The 6,951-nt window shown below is 39.5% G+C and overlaps 1 pseudogene; it reads left to right on the top strand.

Moving 5' to 3' along the window:
• Window positions 1-4,496: 4,496 nt before the first annotated feature.
• On the top strand, window positions 4,497-5,390 carry LOC110332536 (annotated as a pseudogene).
• Window positions 5,391-6,951: the final 1,561 nt, after the last annotated feature.

The raw sequence follows: 6,951 nt of genomic DNA on the forward strand, positions 1-6,951 counted from the left end.
TATGATAGGGAACAAAATACCCATGAAAGGATATAGATACAGAGACAAAATTTAGAGCTAAGATGAAAGGATGGACTATCCAGAGACTACCCCACTTGGGGATCCATCCCATCATCAGCCACCAAACCCAGATACTATTGCACATGCCAGCAAGATCCTGCTGAAGGGACCCTGATATAGCGGCCTCTTGTGAGGCTATGCCAGTGCCTGGCAAACACAGAAGTGGATGCTCACAGTCAGCTATTGGATGGAACAAAGGGCTCCAAGTGGAGGAGCTAGAGAAAGTACCCAAAGAGCTGAAGGGGGCTGCAACCCTATAGGTAGAACAACAATATGAACTAACAAGTACCCCCTGAGCTCGTGTCTCTAGCTGCATATGTAGCAGAAGAGAAGCTCCTTAATCTTGCAAACTTTATATGCCCCAGTACAGGGGAACGCCAGGGCCAAGAAGTGGGAGTGAGTGGGTAGGGGAGCAGGGGCAGGGGGAGGGTATAGGGAACTTTCAGGATAGCATTTGAAATGTAAATCAAGAAAATATCTAATTAAAATATGGGAAAAAACATGGGAAACATTTCAGATTCATACCATAACATTCATCCCAAAGACGTCTGGTTTTTTCATAATGCAGGATGCACTCTCTTCACGTGCCAGCCAAAGAGGTAGCTGAACTTCTGGGATCATAGCTGCAACTCTGGTTGCCTCACTGAAGATGCTTAAGGTCTCATTTCCTTAAGCTGTCTTTTTCCAGAATGGAAATTCATCATCTCTCTATTCAAATGAAAGTCTTTTGAATGTTATTTGCATTTTTATAATCTCAATCATTCAGTGGTAAGGCACCTGACGCTCAATCACCTCTGCTCTTTCCAGTCTCAGAGTTTATAGCTTTTCTTTAGTGATGGTAAACTTCTTAGCAATTCTTGCCCTATTAAACATAATTTTTTTTTCTTGGCCAAAGTATTCGTGTCAGTATCTTTCCTCTTTGACTTTTGGCCTGTATTCTCACTCTAAATGACTTAAAAGTAGTCATGAATAACCATGCTTCAGCTTGCATATTTTGCTGTCTAGAAATTTTCCCCACTAAATACATTAGTCTACTACTTTTGAAATCCTACCTACTCAAGTTTTAAATACACAGGCAAAATATAACTAGTTTCTTTGTCAGAATGTGGCTGGATTAACTCTACTCCACTTTCTGGTACTGCCCCATTCTCAACTGAAACCTTGTAAGCACAGTGTTTACTGTTTATATTTTTGTCATTCTAGCCTTCTACACTGCCTTTCCCTTACCATAGTACCTGCATGCATGTAACCCATGTCTTCTGCAACATATATCCTCTAGAAAAGCAGCTAGAAACAGGTCTGGTGCATCATCTCGTCCCTCCCTTCTCTGGGACCAAATTTCTGAATTAGTTATATTTCTAGTATTTCTGAACAAAATACTGGACAGAAGAAACTTGAGAGCGAAAAGCTTCTTTGTGCTCAATATCCTGGGGCTTTCGGCTCATTGTGAACTGATGAAGGTAAGGCCAACAGCTCCATCTATGATGGTGGAACCTAAGTCTGACGTATTCACATGTTAAAACACATGAAGCAGGCCAGTACCAGGGGTAGGTATGACCTTCAAGGCTCTCATCTAGTCACCTACTTTCACTACCCAGACACCACCTCCTACACATTTAAAACAGAACCAGAAACTGGGAACTGAGTATTTAGGACATGAGCCTACAGTGGATGCTTTATATTCAATGCATAATTACTATCAATCTCTTAACATGAAATATTCATGTCTACCTCATAATGCGGAAGTTACTTAGGATGTCTCGAAAAGTTGATTGTGTTTGTTGCTAGACTAATCGCCAATCAAAGTTTCCTCCTGGAATCAGGTAAACTTTTCTGTTTGGTCCAAATAACTCAATGTCTAACTCACATATTATTGATAAAAGGGTAAATGTTTCATTTCAAAATAAAAGAACAGAACAACATAAAAGACTGGCCCAACATAATACAGGATGCCTACAGAGAAAGTACCAAACACGGCGCATCTATTTCTGATATCTGTGATTACTTGGTGGTTCATGAGCTACCAAGGGCTTTGACGAGCCCCATTACTATGCCCTTGTTAGGTTACAGTTCACATAATATTTATTTTGAACAGAGATCTCTCATTGTGTGTTCCTTTGGGGGAACATAACATATTCCTGGGAACTCTGACTTGATGTCATTTTTCAAGTAGACTGTAAGTTCACACTTTTAGGCTGACATACATTGCTTTGTTAGGGGCTTTCTATAGAGATCACAAGCCTGCCACTCAATGCACGACTCTCCAGTTCTCCTTTGAAATCTGAGCAGAAGCTTCCATGCCCTAATAACCTCATTCCTGTGTCTAATATAATTAACATCAAGTAAAATGTTCCAAGGCATGGTACCAAAAGAACAGTCGTATGATCACTTTGGACAATGGCTTCATCAGTCTCAGAGTGCCTGGTTGTCAATTTCCTTGGATAACACAGCTATAGTAGATTACTCTGGGAAGATCTGAAAACAAAAATTCTCACAGGAGTTTACAAGTTTATATAGTTCTATTAATTTATTATCTCACATATTACATCCTGACTGCTGTTTTCCCTACATCCCTCTGCCTACCCCCTTCCTACATGCCCCTTCTACCACCCCATCCACTCCTCCATCATTTCCCATCAGAAAAAGGGCAGTCCTCCCAGATTGTCAACTAAATATGGTATGTCAAGTTGCAATAAGTTAGGCGCCTCCCCTCACATTACAAGTTTATATTCTTGAGTGCTTTTTTTTTTAACATTCTTGTTGATTCCCAAGATGCTCGAGACAGTCTTCCTATTATCCTTTCACAAATACCTGACTTCATTTTAATCTTTTCACAGCCACAACTGCCGTAGTCTAAATATTACACATTCTTGTCTTCTAGCCAAACTGCATGTTTTATTGAAGATCAAGTACTAATTTTTACTTTCTTCTTCTTCTTCTTCTTCTTCTTCTTCTTCTTCTTCTTCTCACTATAAATCTCATTAAATATAACCAGAAACATGTGTGGCGCTGTCCGAAGTTGTCCTGCTGTGAACTTCTCTTAGTCACACTAAGCTCTTAATCAGTTTTTGTTCAGCCTCACACAAAACATCAGGTCACAGGCAAAATGGAGACAAGTGCCTCACCAAAAAAAAAAAAAAAAAAGACACAGGTGGCCTCTAATGTGATCCCAGGGAAAGTTTCATTTACAACTAAAACCCCACTCCCTGCTGGATAAGCTCTTGTAAATATTCTTGCTTTCTTAGACTCATCAACCAACCCAGACTACTGTACTCTAAACTTGCTTAGGCTTGATCATAGCTTTTTTGCTAATTCGACTTTAAAATGTATCTGAACTATTTCTCATGGCTAGTAACAAATGCCCAGCCATCCACCAGCTCTTCTCTCTGGATATCGTCTTTTCATTGCTATAACAAACATACATGACTAGAATGGTTTCAAAAGTTTACTTTGACTTATGACTTTAGAGTTTTAGTGCATGGTTACCATATTGAATCAGTGAGGGCAACCTTGGTGAGGTACAATAGTATGACAGAAAGGTGTTGTTGAGAAAAACTGCTCATCTTTGGTTAACAGCAAACAGGGAGAAATGGAGTTGCAGTCGGTAATCACAAACGTACTTAAAAGCATTCCCTCAGTGGTCTTCTTCACACATTGTAGCCCGTGTCCTAGTAAACAATTCTAAGAGACTTACCAATAGATCAATCCATTTATGAAGTTACAATACAACTGCTTTTAAAGACAAAAACTGTGATGTGAAACTGGCCCTTCCTGAACTCACCTACACTTCTTGGCCTCTTCTGCTTGATTCCAGTTTTTTCATGACTAACATAACTCAAAACACACTGGTCTCATTTATGTTTCTAGTTATGGGGACACTTTAAGTTATAATTCACTCTCTTTTGAATGCATTTACTTCACCGGTCATATACCTCATTTTTAGGTTTTCATTCAATGAATACATTATACTATTCTGTTGAGTTATATTGGCTCTACTAAATTTAGAAGCCTGTTTTTATCCTTTTATATTTCTGTATATCCCTGACTGTCCTGGAACTCACTTTGTAGACCAGGCTGGCCTCGAACTCAGAAATTCGCCTGCCTCTGCCTCCCAAGTGCTGGGATTAAAGGCGTGTGCCACCACCGCCTGGCCCTTTTATATTCTTAATTTGATTTATATACTTGTGACAACATAAATGTATGGCATTGTTGTATAAACAGAGGGGTAAATATATGTGTAGAAGTGATATATTTTACTTATATATAAGAAATTTGATCTCTAGAATCTCTCCTTTGTATGTAGAGGAGTTTGATCAATCTATTGCTTTATCTGTAGACAATCTATAAAGACTTACGAGTTCTATACATACATAGTGGTTGAATAAATGAATTAAAAACTTACAAGGCACTCTTTCTAAGCTGGCAGTGATGAAGCCATGTTCAGCTTGAGCATCAAGACTGTGATGCCCAATGGCCAGAGTGGGATGAGTTCGAGCCTGGCATCTCTCAGGTGCTGCTCGAGCTAGAGATGAACGCAGATCTCAAGGCGCAGCTGCAGGAAATCAACATCACGGCAGCGAAGGAAATTGAAGTTGGTGGTGGTGAGAAAGCTATCATAATTTTTGTAGCAGTTCCTCCTCTGACATCTTTCCAGAAAATCCAAGTCCAGCTAGTTCATGAGTTGGAGAAAAAGTTCAGTGGGAAGCATGTAGTCTTCATTGCTCAGAGGAGGATTTTGTCCCAAGCCAACCCAGAAAAGCCATACGAAAAAATAAGCAAAGGCGCCCCAGCAGCCGCACCCTGACAGCAGTGCATGATGCCATCCTTGAGGAATTGGTCTTCCTAAGTGAAATTGTAAGAGGATCCATGTAAAACTGGATGGCAGGCGGCTTATAAATCTCAATCAAAGCACAGCAGAACAACGTGGCGCACAAGATCGAAACTTTTTCTGGTGTGTACAAGAAGCTCACAAGCCTCAGGGACTAAACGACCCACCAACGAATACACATGGTGGGACTCATGGCTCCAGCTCCATATGTAGCAGAGAATGGCCTAGTCGGTCACCAATGGGAGGAGAGGCCCATGGTCCTGTGAAGGTTCTATGCCCCAATATAGGAGACTGCCAGGGCCAGGAAGCAGGAGTGGGTGGGTTGATGAGCAGGGGAAGGGGAGAGGGAATAGGAGGTTTTCAGAGGGAAAACCAGGAAAGGGGATAACATTTTAAATGTAGATAAAGAAAATAATAATAATAATAATAATAATAATAATCAGTCATAAAAAAGTTCACAGGCAAAGATGTTAATTTTGAATTCCTAGAGTTTCAGTTGTAAAGAAAATAACTGAATGGTGTATCACTCATAGTAAAAAAAAAAAAAAAAGGGGGGGGGGGGGAGTACAAGGCTCATGACTGTGCTGTTATAGCCATTTGGATTTATCACTCTGTAAGTAGAATAACTTAAGACCTCTCCTATTGCTTTCAATCCTAACCCAAACCCTCATGACCTTTATAAGAAAACTGATATAAAAAATAGCATTTTACGAATTTATGAGTGTGAATATGTCACTTGAGCCCTTCAAGCCATCAGAAAATATTCAGAATAAGCAATTTAAAGGTGGATGTGAAATTACTCATTCAAGCACATAATCAAAGTGCAGAAAGTCAGCCATAAGAAGTCAATCTGCTGAGAATATAGTCTGGGGACTGAAACTAGGTTATGTTAGGGTTTTCTTCTGCAGTAGTTTAGATTAAGTGTAGGTTAAGAAAATAATGAGTACAATCAATTTGATAATTAAAATGAAGCTCTATGCTCAAGTGAAATCAATCCAGAAATACAAATGTGGGAGTTTGTGATTTTTTTAACATTAAATCAAATTAACACTATTAGATTCACAATATGGATCAACACAGACTCCTGTGACATTATCTTCAATATGCCAAAGTGAATTTTCTGGGTAAAATGCCCAGAACTTTGAATTTATATTAACTTCCATCTCAGAAGCTAAGGCCAATGACAGATAACAAGCAATGTGAGAGAACACTTCTGAAAGAACAACTTGTAGGTTTGCACTCTCTTTATGTGACCTGTAGCTAATCTGTTCTGCAGTAAGAAAAGATTACTGCACCCCGTGCTACTTCTTACAAAACTGATATCGCCTGGTAAATCTACTGGGTTTCACTCAGTCTTCTAAGACACTGCTGTCTCAGCTCCAGACATTCCTCTTGCACAGTGATTGCTCACCATGTCGTCAGCAAATCTTCAGACTGATCTTGTGGGTGAGCATCACTATGCATTTCTAAGACTACTGTCCTTAGAAAACCTGCTTAAAAGACAGGCTATTAATGGTGGCTGGACACTAGAAGCATGTCCACAGTTTCATAACAAGAAAGAAAAACTTACCCTACCTAGATTTTTACACAAACAGCATCATTCACCAAGAAACCTCACTGTCATTCTAAGAGTCTAAAATGTTGCCATATATTAAAGAAGATTCAGTTTCTATGCAACTGGGATCTATTATGATCCTTGAGCAGTGAGTCTCAGTTGAAATTCGGGAGTGGATAACGTTATATGTGTGAGCACAACTCATTACCAGAGAAACTAAGTGGATTCCTTGTGACTCTACTGAGAAGTCTACAGGACTTGTGCAAATTTATATATAAGTGTATTGATGTGTTCTGACTTAACTTTGTAATATTTTGCTATCCTAAATCATATGATGAGTTCTGCACATCACCCTAGTTACATAATAAATCTGGGCTTGACCTTGGAAATCCCCAGAATGTCAAAGCAATGGTTTCAGTCTTCTTTCCATAAGAATAAAAAGCAATGAAAATGAAAGGCAGGAACTGCATGCAGAGTGCAATGCCAGTGATGAGGTTTTCTAAGTACA

This window comes from Mus pahari, chromosome 1 (assembly GCF_900095145.1).
Source record: "Mus pahari chromosome 1, PAHARI_EIJ_v1.1, whole genome shotgun sequence".
Classification (NCBI taxonomy): domain Eukaryota; kingdom Metazoa; phylum Chordata; class Mammalia; order Rodentia; family Muridae; genus Mus; species Mus pahari.